Source organism: Lynx canadensis, chromosome A3, assembly GCF_007474595.2.
Source record: "Lynx canadensis isolate LIC74 chromosome A3, mLynCan4.pri.v2, whole genome shotgun sequence".
Lineage (NCBI taxonomy): Eukaryota > Metazoa > Chordata > Mammalia > Carnivora > Felidae > Lynx > Lynx canadensis.
Genome location: NC_044305.1, coordinates 137,166,712 through 137,186,225, shown reverse-complemented (window position 1 = coordinate 137,186,225; position 19,514 = coordinate 137,166,712).

The following is a 19,514-nucleotide window of genomic DNA, read 5'->3' as shown; positions in this document are numbered from 1 at the left end:
TTGCTATTGCCTTATTTCCATGACTTGGAAAATGTCGCTTTGGCCAATATCTGTGCCATTTGAGATAAATAGATGTATTTTATTGGCAATATCAATCCCAATATGTCATGTCTGAGCTGCTTTTGAGTTCATAGAGATAGCCATCGTTTCTGTAATCAGCAATACACAATTTTTTGATAACTTGTTACGAGAAGATAAATATTTTAACTGGCTATCTGAAAAGAAGCTCCTATACATGCTGGAAAATTGATTTTTTTTTTTTTTTTAGATCTGATTCAACAGAGATGAAGTGAACTGTTCTCTTAAGCTGATGAGATAACCATCACAGCATGTGTACTGTGTTCATGGTCGGCCAGGCAACTCTTTTTCTACTTCTTTAAAACAAATTTTAATGTATATCATCACTGGTTGAAATGCTTCCTTCTACCTTAAAAAAAAAAAGATTCTCCTATGATAACTACTAGGACCCATGCTTTGGAAAGCTGCTGAATGAAGCACGCTCTCGATCAGAAACTACCTAGATGGTCAGAGAGACTTTTCAGGTGTGTGTAGTCAGGTGGATTGGGTATTCTTTATTCACGGATTAACTGAATTTGGTTTGAGAGGCAAGCGGCTTGTGCCCGGGGTAGATGTAGAAGGAGGGCCTGATTTTTTTTGTTTTTAATTTTAAAATGGTTTAGAAAAAAGGACCACCATGGTCCATGACGCTCGATGCAGAGATACTTTCCCATTAACGACCTTTATTCACACTCATTCATTTTGCAGAAGGGCAGGGCATGAATTGGCCCACAGAGTGCGGGAGGAGAATCCATTTCCAATGTTACGTCTTCACCCTCAGAGAGAGAACGGTTTGCATATGTGTGTTATCATCTCTCTTTTTTTGGCAACTCTCTTACTCCCGGCTGCAGACGTTTGTCTGGGATTATCTTCTCTTGTCCTTAAAAGGAGGAAAATACCTTACTCTTTTCATACCCTTGGAGCAGTGCGTGGCACCTAATAAGTCTTCAGAATTCTTGTTAGGTCAGTGAATAAGTTGTTATTAAAATATAATGCAGCCTGGAAATCGGAAATGGCCTCAAATTCTAAAAGATGGAAAATAATGCAGTTTAATGGACATGTGAAGTCCTAAGGGGGAAATGCAATACAGAACACATTATAGGGTTTCTACAGCAGATGAGACACTGCTTAAGTCAGTGTGTGGGTTGGTCAAGTCCCTCCCGGCCAGAACTCAGGACCCACTTTTGTTACTTGAAAACTACTGGTGTCTCAGATACTTTCGATAAGACATTTGGTTCTTACCAGGAAGGGACGGTTTCCTTCACATTTAAGTTTGTTCTCATACAGTTACATGAAAACACGAGGTAGCAACTTACTTGTCTTGCTTGCCGATTACAAACCAACTGGGGGCTGGATCTCACCAAGACAATCGTTCTTATGAAGGTGTTCATTTTGATTGAGTTAAATATTGGCCTGGAGAGTGCATGACCCCCACTTAATTTTAGAGCAAGTGTCTCTGTTAGTTTTTCAGGTTCATGCGTAGCCCCCACTGATAACCAGGTAAGATTTTATTCACACTGTGTTCTCAAGAACCAGCCCTCAGGGAACACAGCTCTGTACCTCCATGCATAAGGAAGGCCATGTAGACGAGGAAAGGGCCATTCCACAGGTAAGTACACACTTGAAAAGGCAGTATTTATATGGATATTCGGAAAAATGAGAGCAACACGCTCACTTAATGAAAACCAGCGAACAGTTAGGGAAAAATCCGTCTAATATTGTTCTGCTACACTGTTGGTGCATAAGCACGGACGCGTGCTCCCTGCGGTGAATGGTTATACAGAGTCCCACAGTCCCGTTTTTTGTTGTATTGAGATTACGTTGAGTGAGAAATAGAAGGGAGGGACACAAATGGACCCCAGGTGTCACCCTGACCCCAGGCATTTGAATTATAATGTCTTCAACTCCTCATCCATTTGTCCTCACTATTTGCCCTCCGTCAACAAGTAGTCTTTCTTTAGCGAGACCGCAAGAACAGAGAAAGGTCTGTCTCCGACCACATTCCTTCAACCTGAAGTGACATTGTCAATGTAAAGGACAATTATATGTATTTAAAGGTTTAAACGGGCTGAGATGTTTTTTGAAAGCTGAAACACTGAATGTTTTATGTCGGTGTACTTGATCTAACCTATAATTCTTTGTAAAGCAGCATTCCGTTGTGAAAGCATGTAGCAAGGTTGTCAATAAATCAAATGAAGATTATGTGGATTTAACAGGCTTCACGGACACACAGAAAAACAACTGTGTTAGAAGTTTAGACCAAATGATAGTGTGTGTTTTGCTTACACTCTCTACAAATAAATTAAATTTTGATTTGTATTTATTTTTCCAAATTAGTGGAATCTGCTAGAACTGTCAAGGATTACGAAGGTGTGCCAGAGTTCGGGCTGAGAAGAATTTATTTGGATTCTGAGACTATGTTCCCGCAAGGACTTTTATTCCACACTTTGTTCTACGAAACTTAAACGGAAACAACTTCTCAGGGTGAACAGCACAATTTGGCTACGTATCTTTATCCTAAGTTCCCTCTTGTCTCTCTTGGTACTATGTTTCAATCGCTTCTGCCCTTTGCATAAAAATGTTCCAACTTTTATATGGTAAATTGTAGTTATCATTGAGTAAATACATTCGTGTGGGCACTAGACACAAGGACTAACTTTTTGTACGAAAACTTACAGTTGACCCTTGAACAGGGGTTTGAACTGCATGGGTCCACTTCTATGCAGACTTTTCCCCATAAATACAGTCCAGTCCTGCAAGTGTATTTTTCCTTCTTTATGACTTTTTCTAGTAACATCTTTTCTCTACCTTTATTGTAAGAATACAGCTAATCCATACAACATTCAAGATATGTGTGGGCCACCTGTTTGTGTTATCATTAAGGTTCCCAGTCCACAGTAGGCTATGAGGAGTTAAGTTTTGGGGGAACCAAAGTTACATGTGGATTTGTGACTAACCCCGAACCCCCACTCTGTTCAAGGGTCAACGTACGTGGTACCGTTCTTACAAAAATACTCCTAAATTGGCATTTCGCGTTAGGGAAGCCCTTTAATGGCTACGAAGGACATGCACGTCACTTCATCTGCTTCAGTTGGAGCTGGAAGGCATTCTCAAAACTTGAGTGACATTTTGACTAATACCACTGTTCTTTGCCCTGAGTCCTTGTGAGTAATTGGTGTCTCGTTACCCTCTCTACCGTTTCAAAACTACAGTTGTACCAGGAGTGACACAGCCGTGAGTTCCGTGGGTTTTCTATGTGCCTCATGCACCCCAGAAGAGGTGCTGAGAAAGCCAGCAACCCAGGAACACCAAGGGGCTGAGGCCCCCCCCCAAATAAAATAAATTGAAAGAGCCCCACAAAAACCCTGCTCTCTATAGACAAAGGACGAGGAAAGGGGCAGACTGGCAAGGCAGAAAACTTTTAGACAAAAACCACCCTATTCTAGACCGACACCCCAGGAAACACGCAGCCGTATCTGCACCCCCGTAGTAAAGGTTAAAAGGGGATTCTAGACTGCCACCCTCACCTGGCCATTATGACACAGCTGCTCTGTGCTGGGGTCCTACCAGAGAAGCCTGAGTTGGGGGCCGGACTTCCTCCCATCTGTAGCAGCTGGTAAGGTGCCACCTCTACAGGACTAGTGGAGACCGTGAGGGGAGCGGTAATGAGGTGCCCCTCGCCCCCAGGTGGCCACAGAGGCTTGGTGGGGAATGTGGACTCCCCCACCGTGGCGGTATTGAGGCACCACATCTCCTTCCCCTGCCACGGAGTGTCACGGGACACCTGCCAAGACAGATGTAAACACGATCCAGAATCTCCTTACTTAACACCCCAAACGTCCAGGATTTAAGTGAACATCACTCATCATACTGCGAACCAGGGAAATGCCAACATGAGTGAGAAAAGACACCAACAGATGTCAATAATGGGACGACACAGGTGTCGGGATTGCCTGAAAAGGATTTAAAACCAGCTCGAGACATCAGAAAGTGCCAGCAAAGAAACGGAAGGTATGAAGGAGAACCAAACGGAAATTTCAGAATTGAGAAGTGTGATAGAGTAAGAGACTTACCGGACGCACATTCCCACGGCAAAGCCGGCTTCTACGCCATCGTTTCTTCAGTTAAGGAGTACAACGCAACATTCTGAGTTTGAGAGGCGTTCGGTCATTTCAGTATCCAACTGTGATCTTTAGTAATTTATTGTCAGTTACTTTTTGTATGCCCAAGACCTGAACTGTCTGCCTGTGTCACCACCACCGAGCCCTATTACCAAGATTCCGTCTCGCTCCCACCTGCTCCCACCCTCTCCCGGTGCCCGCACCTTCGCTAATCAGGTTCGACGATTCACCAACCGGTGGAGGGGTGCGGAGGGGTCAGCCCCACCCTGGCTGTGGCACCCCCACCTTACCAGCATCCAAACACCCTGAGCTCGGAAAAACACACCTTTGCGATGTCCTTCTGAGTGTATTTTTCTGGGACTCCATAAAGTTTTTATGTAAACATGAGCAAAAGAACTATTACATCGTGATCAGTCCAGAAGGCCAAGAATAATACAAAAACAACCACCACCACCAAGGGTGGAAACAACCATCGTGTGGGGGCGCAGGAAGCAACGAATGTACAGCAAGCAGCTATATTGACCTACTGGAAAAGAAATGCCTGGGACGTTTTCTCCCTGTAAACTTGGGTTTTGATGAAAAGTTTGGATGGAGAGTAGGGTGTGTCCTCTACGGCAGGAGAAAAGACTGATACTCCGTGTCTTTATGAAATCGCCACAATGTGTGTTATTCTGATCCTACCGGATTTGAAGAGCTCCATGAGTTAGGCAGGAATATGTCATGAAAATGCACGGCTTTTTTTTTTTTTTTAAGTGTATTTATTTATTTTGAAAGAAAGAGAGCGCTCTAGTGGGGGAGGGGCAGAGAGAGAGGGAGGGAGAGAGAATCCCAAGCAGGCCCCTCCCTGTCAGCACAATTGGCACCTGGTTGGCTCAGTCAGTTAGGCCTCCGACTCTTGACTTCGGCTCAGGTCACGATCTCTCAGTCGGTGAGTTTGAGCCCCGGGTCGGGCTCTGTGCTGACAGCTTGGAGCCTGGAGCTGCTTCAGATTCTGTGTCTCCCTCTCTCTCTCTCTGCCCTCCCCAGCTCATGCTCTCTCTCTCTCTCTCAAAAATAAACAAACATTAAAAAAGTTAAGATTTTGTTAACTTAGGTCTGTAAATAAGAATAATTTATTTCCCTGTTCCATTACATTGAAGCTTTACTGGTACCATGGATATACAGTGAATATTAAGTTCAGAAAAATGATACGAGCCTTAACCCTTCTTGGCGAAGTTTGATAGCGAAGGGTGGAATCTGGGAATATGACATCGAAGGGTATGCATTTACAATTTACGGAAAAGACGACTTCAGGAAGGATTATTCTTCAAGTACCCGTTCTCTCATGCCATACGTTCCTTACATGCGGTTGGAGGAGGTCATGGAGAGGGCACGATCAGAGCTGGCCCCTGACCCTGGGAGGCTCCTACCCCCCAGCCCTGTCCCTGGAATGTGCACCCTGCCCACCCTTCCCAAAGCCGGGGGCCGCTTTCAAGGACACAGCCTTGAGAGAGCCACACGGTGGGAGACCATCCGGATGGTACACATGCCTGGGACCGGTTAAGGCCTCTGTATACACCGTTATGATTCCGGCAGGTGCGGGCATCAGGACAGGTCCGCAGGGCAGTTCCCTTGCTTAGGACACCTGCCCCCATCTGGAGCGCCTCCCTCTTTCTCTGGTGTCTCCCTGACCTCTGTGTCCAGGCTGGTTTCAGATGCTCCCTGGGGACCTGGAGGTTGGACACCAGCGTAGCTAAGCCCCTTATTTTAGGCACCTTCCTTTGCACGGAATTACAAAGATATGTGCTATTGTGCGTCCGGAATAACCACAGGAGAGTTATTTATGAGATGTCGGAGTTTCTGGATCATTTAAGACACATTTTTCTTTTTTTTTTTCTTTTTTAGCGTTGTGTGGAAACCAAATCTGCTTTTAAAGACAGCCTCTGACGGAGGGGGTTTCTGGGGAACAGTGCTTCGTCTTTTTCATTGACAGGGTTTGGTTACTTTATGTCTTTCTGTTTGCTCACGTCGACCTTGTTATTTTTAGTTTCCAAGAAAACAAACAGCGGCAAATCCTTGCGCAGGTGAGTCAGTGCGTCCTGTGCTTTCAGAGGCATTCAGGAGGAGAGGGCCAGTGGGGCAGGGGTGTGGGGTGTGGGGGCTGGTGCAGGAGTAGGGGGGGATGCTGGGGGCTGGGACCATGGGGCAGGGACGGTGGGGGAGGGCCGTGGGGGCAGGGTTTGGTGGGGGCAGGGGTAGGTGGGGGGCACGGGTAGGTGGAGGGTGGTGCGGCGGGGACGGTGGGGCAGGGGCAGTGGGGGGTGGGGGCAGTGTTTGGTGGGGGGCTGGTGCAGGGGTGTGTGGGGGGGTGGTGGGGGCCGCCGCCATGGGACAGGGGCAGTGGGCAGTGGGGGAGGGCCGTGGGGGCAGGGGTAGGTGGCCTGGCCGGTGAGGCAGCTCCCCGAGCCTAGGAGCCTAGCCTCCGAGGGCCCAGGTTCAGCAGGTGGCAGCCCGAGGGCATGGTACCCTCAACCTGTCTTAGTCCTAGTGTGATGGGGACTGCAGGGCCGAGGCGAGCGGGGAGCTCGGCTCAGGAAAGCCACCCACAGGTCTGCCCCTTGTGTCCCAGACTGCCCAGAGTGCACCCTGCGGCTTCGGGGAGGGCGGGCGCCCCGCACGCACCCCGCCCGCAGGGGGCCCTTCCCGGGGCTCCGCTGGGGCTCCCAGAGGGACGGGGCGGGACCCCTTCCTGCACGGGCGGCACACACCCGTCTCTCCCGGGCTTGCACTCGCACTCTGACAGGTGACTGTCCTTCCTCACGTTCAGAGAGGCCGCGGCAGCTCCACGGCCCCCGCGGGTGCGGACCCCAGCCCGGCGGTGCCAGCGGCAGCCGATGCGCACGGGGGTGCGCTCCAGGCGTATGGGTGCCCAGCGCGGGCGTTTCTCCCCTCTGGCTCCACGCGGCCCCGCCCCTCGGCTTCAGTCCTGTTCTGCTCCCTCCGGTCCTCCTTCCCAACCCCCCCGCCCCTGTTCTCTCCTCCCCCACCCCCCCCCCCCCCCGGCCCCCTGTGCCCGCCCGTGCCAGCCTCAGCCCTGGCGTGGCGGCCAGCGGGGACCCCCTCGCTGGCACCACTGGGGGGTGGGGTGCAGGAGGCGTCCTCAGGCCTCCCCGCTCTGACGTTTGTCTTCCTCTCAGTGGTGGGCGGGGACAGCAGGTGCACCGTGGCGACCCCCAGTCCGGGCTTCACGGGGAGGGCCCGCTCTCGGTCCTGGGAAGCTTTCATGGGCACAGGGTCAGAAAGATGGCAAACATTTGTTCCCCTTTCCTAGGGAATGACACATCACGTCCCGCGCACGGAGCTCGCAGCGCCCCTTAGGGTAGGTTCTGTGTCCGCGTCCCCGGGGCTGGGGCATCTGACCGCTGGGTTCGTGGCCCAGGAGCCCACCTGCCGCGTGGGTCTGAACGGAGCTCTGAGCCCCGGGTTGGCCGGGCCCCGCTCCCGCTCTTTCCTCTTTCCTGAGCCAGCGAAGCAGCCAGGCGCCCAGGGGCGCTGCTTCTGCAGGTGGACCCCGAGGCCAAGGCCGTGGGCGGAACAGCGGCCCGCGCGGTCTGCAGCCAACCCGCCGCGACCCCCGGGGCCCCGCAGGAGAACGAAAGGAGCCATCGATAAGCCATCGAGGTTTGGGCTTGGCAAAACCCAGCTTTGGTGAGGCTGCAAAGCCGGTTACAACGCCGTGTTCTTGATGAATGTGTACTGACTTGTGCCTCGGACTTGATTCGCGGGCGCGCGCGCACACACAGGGAGAGAGAGAGAGAGAGAGAGAGATTTTCTGGACGTTAGGAAGTACATATTCAAAAATTTTCTAGAAAGGACAAACTATTACCTAAAATAACCGCAGCTAATTCACGATCCCAGGAGCTCTGCCTTCCTGTTGGTCTTTTAAATCTTATCCGTTGACGTGGGTGCAAAGTGAGGAGTCAGAATTAGCAGATTTCACGTGCTTTTTGGTAATTTGGCATTTGGGTCTCCTGTGTTGTGAAGTGTCATTTAAATCATATGTGCATTTTTGCAAGGGATTACCTTAAATTTTTTTTAATGTTTATTTATTTTTGAGAAAGAGCGAGATAGAGGGCTAGTGGGGGAGGGGCAGAGAGAGAGGGAGACACAGAATCGGAAGCAGGCTCCAGGCTCCGAGCCGTCAGCCCAGAGCCCGACGCGGGGCTCGAACCCACGGACCGCGAGATCGTGACCTGAGCCCAAGTCAGATGTCTTTTTTTGAAATATTGACACATAACCTTATTTCTTCATCACAGATGCCATTTCTTTTGTTGGTTACGTGAGTGGCAAATAAAATTTACTACCTCTAATAAAATAATTTTTAAAATTTAAAGGAAGTAGAAACCCAGAATTCAAATGTCAGGAGTTATAAAAAAGAAGAGAGTATCTCTTCCATGCTACAGACACTGCAAAGACAATAAGACATTATTATGGACAGTTGATGCAGGTAATTTTAAAAAATTTAATGGGGGCACCAGGGTGGCTCAGTCGGCTAAGCACCGACTCTTGGTTTTGGCTCAGGTCACGATCTCTTGGTTGTGAGATCGTGCCCCACGTCGGGATCTACGCTGGGTGTGGACCCTGCTTGGGATTCTCTCTCTCCCTCTCTGTCTGCCCCTCCCCTGCTCGCATGTGCTCTCTCACTCGCTCAAAACAAATAAAGAAACTTTAAAAAAATTTTAATGACATAGAGAAATTTCTAGGAAAATATAACATTCAAAACAGGTTCAAGAAAAGAATCGAAAATCTGAAAAACTATATAAAAATTAACAAAAGTGAATCAGAAGTCAAAACCTGCATCCCCAAAACTTACTTCCAGGCCCGGATAGTTACTTCCATTCGTGACTTCTCCTGAATGGTCAGGGAAGATATCATTCCAAGTTATACGAGATATTTGAGATAGTAAGAAAAATGAGGAGAAATCCTCAATTTTATGCAGTTGCAGTGACAATGATACCAAAATTACTTAAGGACAATACGAGAAGGCAAAATTAAAGAATAAATGAACAGATATATCTATGCAACAATGCTAAGGAAAATGCTGACTAAATCCAGAATATAGACAAAAAAACCCCAGTAATATATCATGACCAAATTATGTTCATCCTAAAGTTCAAAATTAATGTAACATTAAATAACCAATTGCTGTAACCCACCCTATCAACAGAGGCAAATATATACATACATTATATATATATATAATGTATATATACATATATACAATATTATGTATATATACATTATATATAATGTATATATACATATATACATTATATATACACATATATACACATTATATAATGTATATATACATATAATGTATATATACATATAATGTATATATACATATAATGTATATATACATATAATGTATATATACATATATACAATATTACGTATATATATACGTATATACATATATATATACACACATATATACATATGTGCATCTATATAAAGCCTTGTAAAATGTGAATTCTGAATTTGATTGCTTCCTTCTGGTGAGATGTATCTTGTTGCTTCGACCTGTGTTTTCTATATATGAGAGTCGGGTGTAATGGCTTTGTTAGATTCATTTTCACTGCTTTGACACAGACTTCGTCTGTGATGTTGGACACTTAACATTGCATTACACCAGGAGACTCCCAAATGCACATTAGCTTATATTTGATCATTTGGTTAATGGTGTGGGGAGAAGACATTTGCCACTCACAAGATCGTGACTCACTGCAAGATCGTGACCTGAACCGAGACCAAGGGTCGGACGCTTAACCGACTGAGCCACTCACGCACCCCAAATTTAAAGCTATTTTATCTCCTTTATGAATATTCCTGTCATTCTCGAGTTACCCTTGCCAGTTATTATTAATAGTTTTCTCTTTAAAGTCTGTTTTTTATGTTAAAATAGCCACATAAACTGTATTTGATAGTGTTTGCTTTATAAGTTTCTTTGCCTATCTTTTAGTTTCAGTCTTTCCACATTCTTCTTTTTAGGTAATGTTTTTGTGAATGGAATATTGCCGGATAGGTATATCAATTCTGGCAATCTTTTTTTTTTTTTTTTTAATGTTTACTTATTTTGGGGGAGAGTGTGTGAGTGTGGGAGGGGCAGAGAGAGAGAGAGAGAGAGAGAGGGAGAGAGAGAATCCCAAGCAGGCTCCATGCTGTCAGTGCAGAGCCCGAGGCGGAGCTTGAACTCACAAACTGTGAGATCGTGACCTGAGCCGAAGTCGGATGCTCAAGTCTGCGCTCTAGCTCATGAACCGTGAGATCATGACCCGAGACGAAACCAAGAGTCGGACGCTTAACCCACGGAGCCGCCCAGGCGTCCCACTTGTTTTTCTTTTTAATGTAGCATTTTATCTACTGACACCTAATCGTTTGTTCTGCTTTAACCTGTCACTCGATTTGTGCTTCTGTTTGTCCTACTGCTTCTAGGATTTCTAAATTTCCCTTCTGTTTTGTCAACTCCTAGAGAATTCCTAATCTCATTTTTTCCCTTCCTTAGTTTAGATGCCTATGTTATGTTTCCCTTCTTCTGGTGAGTAATCCAGAAATTAGAACACATTTACTTAACTGATGAAAATAGAAGGCTATTCAGTCTTTTCCACCCTCCCTTCCTTCCGAGAACTAGGGAACGTTCGGACGGCACAGGGTCATCGGTGTCAGTCACCCTTGCCCTGTCCCCTGTACTTCCTCCCCTCCCTCACCGTCCACCCCCGCCCCCCAGGACCCACTCTGAGAACCTGGGTCCGAGAAGCCCCTGCCATCGAAGTGAAAGGAAGTGAAATGGAAAATCCCATTTCACTGCCCGTGGCTTCTCCGATCGAAGTTGAGAAGCTGTCTGTCAACTGCTTTCTCACCCTTTTGAAGGTAATCGTTTTCTCTTGGCTATCTGAAGATTTTCTCTTTGTGCGTGCTCATTTGTAATTTGACAAACATCGGTCTAGCAGGCGATATATTTTCATTGGCGTGATATTTGATGTACGTTGCCCTCTTGCACACACGTGTGGCTCGTGTCTCTCGGCACGCCTTTTCAGGTGCTGCCACTGTCCATTCTCTCCTTGTCTTTTTCTCGGATGCTGAGGACGTGTGTTAACTTTCCATTCTCCGAGTCGTTCACTGGTATCTCTCTCATCGGCTTAAGAAATTCCTCCTGTGCAACAATCTGGACCATTTCTTTTGACCTTTCAGCTCATTTATATTCTCCTCAGGTATTTCTTCCTGGCTGTTAAAAGACATTCATTGATTTCTTTATTTTGGTCATTGCTATTTTCATTTCAAGAAGGTTTATTTGGATCTTTTATCACACTTTCTATAGTTTCTGAGCACCTGGAGGTATTTTCAATCTTGCATTTCTTTGAAACCAGGAAACGTAATTGTTTTTTTTTTTAATTTTTTTTTAACGTTTATTTATTTTTGACAGAGAGAGAGAGAGAGAGAGAGAGACAGAGCATGAGCGGGGGAGGGGCAGAGAGAGAGGGAGACACAGGATCGGAAGCGGGCTCCAGGCTCCGAGCGGTCAGCACAGAGCCCGACGCGGGGCTCGAACTCACGAACCGCGAGATCATGACCTGAGCCGAAGACGGACGCTCAACCGACTGAGCCACCCAGGCGCCCCCATCATTGTTTTTAAATGTGTGTATATTGATACTTACCGTATCTGAAGTTTTCTCATGGTATGGTTCTGCATGTGTACTCATTTTTAGCTATTTTATAACTTGTGGTCTTAAGAATTATTTATTTATTTACTTTGAGAGAAAGAGAGCAAGAGAGCAGGGGAGGGGCGGAGAGAGAGGGAGAGAGAATCTGAAGCAGGCTCCATGCCGTCAGCACAGAACCCAGGGCAGGCCCCAAACCCACGAACGGTGAGATCATGACCTGAGCTGAAGCGAAGTCAGGCACCGAACCGACTGAGCCACCCAGGCGCCCCTGGCGTGTGGTCTTTGAAAACTGTCTGTGAGTGTTCGTTGAGGCGAGGATAAGTGTGTTTCTCCAGAGGAGATTCGCATTAATCTCTGCCAAGGGCTCTGGCGGTGACATTTCAGAACCTCAAATCCAACGAGGTCTCAGCTTGAAATTCTCTCTGCAGGATCCCTCTGCCAAGCCACACCTCAGTGGCCGGGTTTTGTCTTGTTTCTTCTCCTTTTCTTTCCGCCCTGGTCCTCTTGATGCCAAAGCACCTTTCCTGGGATCCCCTGGGGAGATTAGAATTACTGTGGGTTTTCATTTGCCTCAAGGGTTTCCCTTATGGCCCCCCCGCCCGCGTCGTGGAGCAGGGTCTGTCAGTAAGGCCCCTGCCCTGGGCAGGCCCTGAGCCTTGACTTGCGCAGTCCCTGCTCTAGCACGGTGTCAGAGCGAATGCCACACAGCCACCACTATCTGCAAACGATCCCCGGGTACAAGCACGTGTTCCTGTGCTGGGCTTTCCCTTGGATCGTCTCTTCCCGTCTTTCCGACTGTTTCGTATTTTGCGGGCCTTTCAGAAGTACTCTGTCCAAGGGCACCTGGGTGGCTCAGTTAGTTAAGTGTCCGACTCCTGGTTTCAGTTCAGGTCTTGCTCTCATGGTCTCGTGAGTTCAAGCCCCGCTTTGGACCCCACGCTGACAGCGTGCAGCCTGCTTGGGATCCTCTCACCCTCTCTCTCTGTCCCTCCTCCACTTGCGCTCTCTCTCGGTCTCTGTCTCTCTCAAAATAAATAAATAAACTTTAAAAGACAGTCTTTTGTCCGGCATGGTTACTTCTTACGAGACGGAATGACCGAGCTCATCAGAGCCGGAAACGGAGTCTCCCCTTCTGCCTTGCAGAAAAGGAAAACCTTGCCCACACGCGTATTTATCAGATACTCTCTCCACGTGAAAACTACAGAAGGGACGTCAGAACGTGGGACACGACCTTCAGAAATAGTCATTAACGACCGCCTGTTGTAAAAGCCATTGTACCAGATGGAACGCGCCACTCCGATCTGTTCTGCCACCAGGAATGCCTGGGACGCCGCCTGGCGCTTCTGAGCGTGTCCCTCCCGTGGAACTGACCACACACTGAATCACTGTGGGGTGCCAGCTTTTCTTTGTTGTTTAGCATTTTTAAGTCTCAGGGCCTTCCAGCCATTATCTAGCTGTATATTCCTCAGAACCCCTAGGCTGTTTATTATGTGTGTTACTGAAATAAAAGTGGGATTTGCTCATATTTATCTATCTATCTATCTATCTATCTATCATCTATCTATCTGTTTTTACACGTTCAACATGTGTGTTGGTTTAAACTCTATAAAAGACATGATGGGGCTCCTGGGTGGCTCAGACTTCAGCTCAGGCCATGATGTCACGGTCTGTGAGTTCAAGCCCCGCATGGGACTCTGTGCTGACAGCTCGGAGCCCGGAGCCTGCTTCGGATTCTGTGTCTCCTTCTCTCTCTGCCCCTCCCCCACTCATGCTCTCACTCTCTCTTGCTCTTTCAAAAATAAATAAAACATTAAAAAATTAAAATAAAACAAACTCTATAAGACATGATGTATTCAATTTTTCTTTCTGGGACTTAGGGAGACATTGCTTCCTAATTGGACCGTGTCCCCCAGGGTGACGTTCACATGGAGGGTGGGCCTCTCTTGCTCTGTGGGTGGGCCTCTCTTGCTCGGCTGCCCTCCCTGGAGAAGCCTTGGCGGTCAAGGGGTGGGAGGAACCGTTGCCGACATGGAGCTCATAGATTTGTTCTTGGGAGCCTGACCCTATCACAGGCTCCCTTCACCTCATAACCGTGGTTTCAAGATGCACAAATATAGGCAGCGGGGCTCACAGCCAGGAGTTCTGCCCTAGTATTGGGGGTACATTGTAGTCGAAGCCATAAATGTTCGGCACCGTACGGACACATAGTAAATATCAAATTATAATGATGATAATAAAGTAACATTTTCCTACTGAATTAAACTTTCTAGCTTAGTCACAATTTTGATACCTAATGAAAACTCTAAGGGTGGAGTCCGCCTTCCTGCCCTCGTAATCGCACTAAATTGAATAGAATTGGATTTTTATGCGAACTGAGGCTACTAGGGGCTTCGTGTCTCAATTAAATCATATTCCATCCAAAGGAGATACATACGTGAGCCTGTTTCCTTACGATGCATCCTTTGGGTTAAGAGCCACAGCGGGTTCATGTCAACTCGAGATCTTCTTCCTGGGGCGCTGTTTCCTCGAGATCGGAGACTTGTAGCTCTGGGACAGAACTCGTCACTTCCTTTTCTAACGTTTTGTGTGGTGGAAATCCTGTTTTTTCCTGACTTTGTTCCTCTACCCCTTCTCTTGGTTGACACAGTCCTCATCCATCAAGACACTGTGTGCAGAAGTTAACCTCAGTAGCACGTGTCGGGGGAGGGGACAGGGTTTCAAGAGGGTGGGGCCCATTGTCTCCAGGACTCCGAGATGTGTGAACGCCTTCGATGGGCCTAACCATCACACCTTAAACTATGGTCTTCCGATTTTGAAATGTATTGAAGCATACTAAAAACTACAAATGGATTTTCTGTGGGGGAAATAATCGTCTATGAAATGACTGTAGAAGGAGAAACGTGGAACACGGAAAAGGCCCTTTGTGACATCACTGCACTCTGACACTCCTATATGGTGATGTTTGAATCGCCTTTCTAAAGGTCACATGAGGAGAAGACTCCGAAAACACACAGGTGCTTGGGACTTTGAAACCGAAAACTTCTGGCAAACACAAGTCTGTCTGCGGGTGTGGCCTGAAAGCAGATATAAAAATACGTTGCTGGGAGATAATTCTCCATAGACCTGGTGTTTCTGCATATCTTCTAAGTATTGAGAGCTTTGTTCAAGAACGTTCTCACAACAGGCAGCCTTGGGAAGGTGACAATAGTCTCTCTCTAGAGACATCGCTGCGGGCAGACATTCCAGGGCAACGAAGCCAGACATATCGGCTGCCCTCCCTGGAGAAGCCTTGGCGGTCAAGGAGCGGGAGGAACCGTTGCCGACATGGAGCTCATGTGGTCCACGTGGCCGCCGAGGCCCTTTGCTTCCTGACCAGCCACGTGTGCGGAGGTGAGACCCGCAACGTAGCGGCCGCCTGCTCGGAGGGGCTGCCTGACCCCCGGGCACGTCCCCAATTCATCTCAAAAGCAAGAGGTCATAAATATTTGAACAGAAATTCCCGCAACTTTCTCATTTAGCCGTGGACTAAAATGTTCAGGTGCTTATAAAAGTCAGAAAACACCTTATTTTGCAATAAGACACATGATAATAGGTGCCTACTGCCTGTTTTCATCTCTAACGACCATAGAAAATGTAATTATCCCCAGCACTTCCTTGAAACCAGACTCCGAAGTGCATTTTGAGAACCTGCTGTGTTTCGACAGGTCCCGGACCATCTCACCGTCTGAATAAAAGGAGAAGCGTCGGGGGGGAGGCCCGAAAGTGTTCTGGACGGAGCGGTGTGGACACTGGCAACCCGCTGCCGGATTGATTGATACCGTCGCCACGGGGCGTGGCCGGGTCACCTTCGTTAGGTCGCTACACCCGAGAGCGTCACATTCAACTGTCATCGCAGGTTTACCAACCTTCGGCCTCAAGACGTCCACCCTCCTTGTGACCTCCTCCACCATTTCTAGGCGTGAGCATTCGGGGGTCCTAAAATGGACCCGGACAGCAGGATTCTGGGGGGTTGGCGGGTCTCCCTTTATTAGACGTTAATTGGGACTCCAATCACTACCCAACTGGAGCTTCATTCATTTGGCCGCAGTCAAAGGTGTAAAAACAAATCAGGGAAGGGAATTATAGTCTTGAGCAGTGAGCTGTCTGAAAACAGTTGTGTGTAACGTAACGGCCATCACATGACGGAACTTGAATGTGCTGCTTCCAAGGAAAGCCGTGTTTAGGCAAACTGTCACTAGTTACCTTTTCTCCTGAAAGTCAACAAGTAGATAGCTGGTGTTTTTAAAGTGCTCTGTGCTGTGATACGATGGGGTCCATTTTTCCTTGTCGTGTGGAACCGAACAGCTGTATTTTATATTTTAATTTATTTTTTTACACTTTTTTTAAATGTTTATTTATGTTTGAGACACAGAGAGACAGAGCCCCAGCAGGGAAGGGACAGAGAGAGAGAGGGAGACACAGAATCCGAAGCAGGCTCCAGACTCTGACCCGTCAGCACAGAGCTGGACGTGGGGCTTGAACTCACAAACCACGAGATTGTGACCTGAGTTGAAGTCGAACGCTTAACCAACTGAGCCCCCCAGATGCTCCATATTTTATTTTAAATGTTTTATTTATTTATTTTGAGAGAGAGAGAGAGAGAGAGAGAGAGAATCCCAAGCAGGCTCTGCACTGTCAGCACAGAGCCTGAAGTAGGGCTTGATCCCATGACCATGAGATCATGACCTGAGTTGAAACCAAGAGTCGGATGCTTAACAACTAAGCCACCCAAGTGCCCCAAGAACAGCCGTATTTTAATAACTCAGTTTCCAATTTTCAGAGACACAAGTTCCAATTTGCACGTTTCTAAATTTATTCCTGGCTTCACGAATGCTGGCCAATTTGTGAACATTTCACAATAATTGTGGTTGATTTCCCCGCTTCCCTCTGAAGACTTCACATTTGCCTGTACAATGAAGGGGACTGGAAATGATTTTCTGCTAAAGAAAAACGCTGTCAACGGAGTTTGCCATAAGCAATAGTTTTTTTCTTCTTTAAAGGTATTCTGAAACAGGTAATTGGATTGAAATTTTATTTTCTTTTTAAAAAGCAAAATATATTGATCTGTAAAAGGTTGTGTTTTATTTAAAACATGTTCTTTAAAATCAGCACAATTCATGCTGTCTTACTATAAAAGGTAATTGAGCTCTTGGGAATTGCAAACCCAGAGACACAGTCTATTAGGGGACATTTGGAAATTGTATACTTTTCCTGGAAATGACAATATTTCTGAAAACATGCAGGGGCACTGGGCCATCAGAAGTTCTAGAACTGCCCGCAGCTGTCCTTTCTGCGTTCTTCCTGGTAGCAATCTCCTTGATTAGGAAGGTTGGTAGAAATGTCTGGGGAGAGAGTGGAGGGGGCAGACATGTGAAGGCAGAAAGAATGCAGCTTCCTGCCTTCAGCTGAGCTCCTTGTAGCTCAGAAGCCATCACGGTTAAAAGGCTGGTGTTATAGGCCTCCTCACCTCCACCCCTGACTTCTGCATGGTAATTTCTGAATTAAGATTTAATAAGGTGGGGTGCTTGGGGGGCTCAGTTGAGTAAGCGTCCGACTTCGGCCCGGGTCATGATCTCACGGTTCGTGGGATTGAGCCCTGCGTCAGGCTCTGTGCTCAGAGCCTAGAGCCTGCTTCGGATTCTGTGTGTGTGTCTTTCTCTCTGCCCTTCCCCCCTCATGCTCTATCTCTGTCTCTCAAAATAAATAAGTGTTTTTTTTTTTTTTTTTTTTTTTTTTATTTATTTTTGGGACAGAGAGAGACAGAGCATGAACGGGGGAGGGGCAGAGAGAGAGGGAGACACAGAATCGGAAACAGGCTCCAGGCTCTGAGCCATCAGCCCAGAGCCCGACGCGGGGCTCGAACTCACGGACTGCGAGATCGTGACCTGGCTGAAGTCGGACGCTTAACCGACTGCGCCACCCAGGCGCCCCTAAATAAGTGTTTTTTTAAAAAAAAAAAAGATTTAACAAAGCACTCCCAGGTTGTTCTTTGCGTGTGTAGACCGGGTTGGATTAAATGACTAATGAATTTTAAAGCTAGGAGCTCAGAACAAACGAATACGAATAAAATAAGTCCTCCTCCACAAAAAGAAGACAAAAAACTTGGCTCACATCTAATGTATTGAATTAAAAAAATTTTTTTTAATGTTTACTTATTTTTGAGGGAGAGAGAAGCAGAGGACGAGTGGAGGAGGGTCAGAGACAGAGAGGGAGACACAGAATCTGAAGCAGGCTCCAGGCTCTGAGCTGTCAGCACAGAGCCCGACGTGGGGCTCGAACCCATGAACCACGAGGTCATGACCTGAGCTTGAAGTCGGATGCTCGACCGACTGAGCCACCCGGGTGCCCCTCTAATGTATTGAACTTAAAGCTTGTAGGATTCGTTTTTAAAAACCAGGGTCGAGAGAGGGAATTCAATTAAGTTGGTACATAACACGTGGAAGCTGGAAGTTGGAGCATGTGTCTCCAGACTGGAGAGCCCAGGTCGTTCCCCCAAAACACGGGTCCAGCATGCTTCCCTCGTGCTCGAATTCCTGCCCGGTGTGCGAGCCCGTGGGCCTCGGAGCCATTGCTGATGTGACATCCGCTCTGCCAGCCGAGGGGCTGCTGGACCCTGGCCTTGTGCTCATTCTGACGGTGTTCTTAATGTTTTTGGTCAGGTCTGCTCCAGGGGTGACCCGTGGCTGCTCAGCCAGACCGGCCTCAGGCGGGCAGAAGTCTCGAATTGCCTAACGGGTGAGAAATTACCCATCAGTAAAGTATGATGGAGAAAGGACCCAAGAGTTTGGTTCATTTGTGTTTAGATCGCGTCTCTATTACATTTCCCAGTTGTGAGACCTTAGGCGAATTACCTACTGTAGCTGAGGCTCCATTGCGGTGATCGAAGGGCAATGTGCTCCAACACCCCCACCCTGATCCTGGCCACATCACACCGACTATTTGGGACTCCTGGGATTTTAAGGGATGCGACGTTTTCTCTCTGACAGTTGGGAGCTGTTGGCTGTCGCTGTCTCTGGGTTGCAGGCCCAACTTCTACAGAGCACTCGTTAGTTTCAACAGTGTTGACCAAGCACCGCCTGTGTGGAGGGTACTGAGCACCGCTCTCAGTTCCAGGAGACGGGAGCAGGGTTACAAAAGAGTCAGGATCCTTGCTTCTGTTCTAGAGGGAGAGAGCCAAAAAACAGAAGTAGCAGCCTGCCAACTTACTGCCAGGGCCCCACGGTTGCAACGTCAGGACTTTGTCCCATCTTTGGACAGCAGGCTGGGTCTGCACCGTGGGGATTTCTCTTCCTGGGGGCTTACGGCAGCACGTGGCATGAAGAGAGGCCTCAAAGTCGTACCGTCCCCCTTTCAAAGACCTGTAGGAGAGCTTACCCTCTCGTCGCAAAACCCGGGACAGTGAGCCTGTCATGAACACTTCATACATTCTTACGTCATGGGTTCTGTGAATGTCTTTCTTGGTTCCGCACTTCACTTTGTTTCGGTGGTCGGGAAGCTCAGAGCTGCCTCTGCGTGGCCCATTTTGCCCTATTACGAAGCGCCACGGGTCACTGATTTCCCTGAACCTACCACGGCACTTCGCCACCTTTTCTAC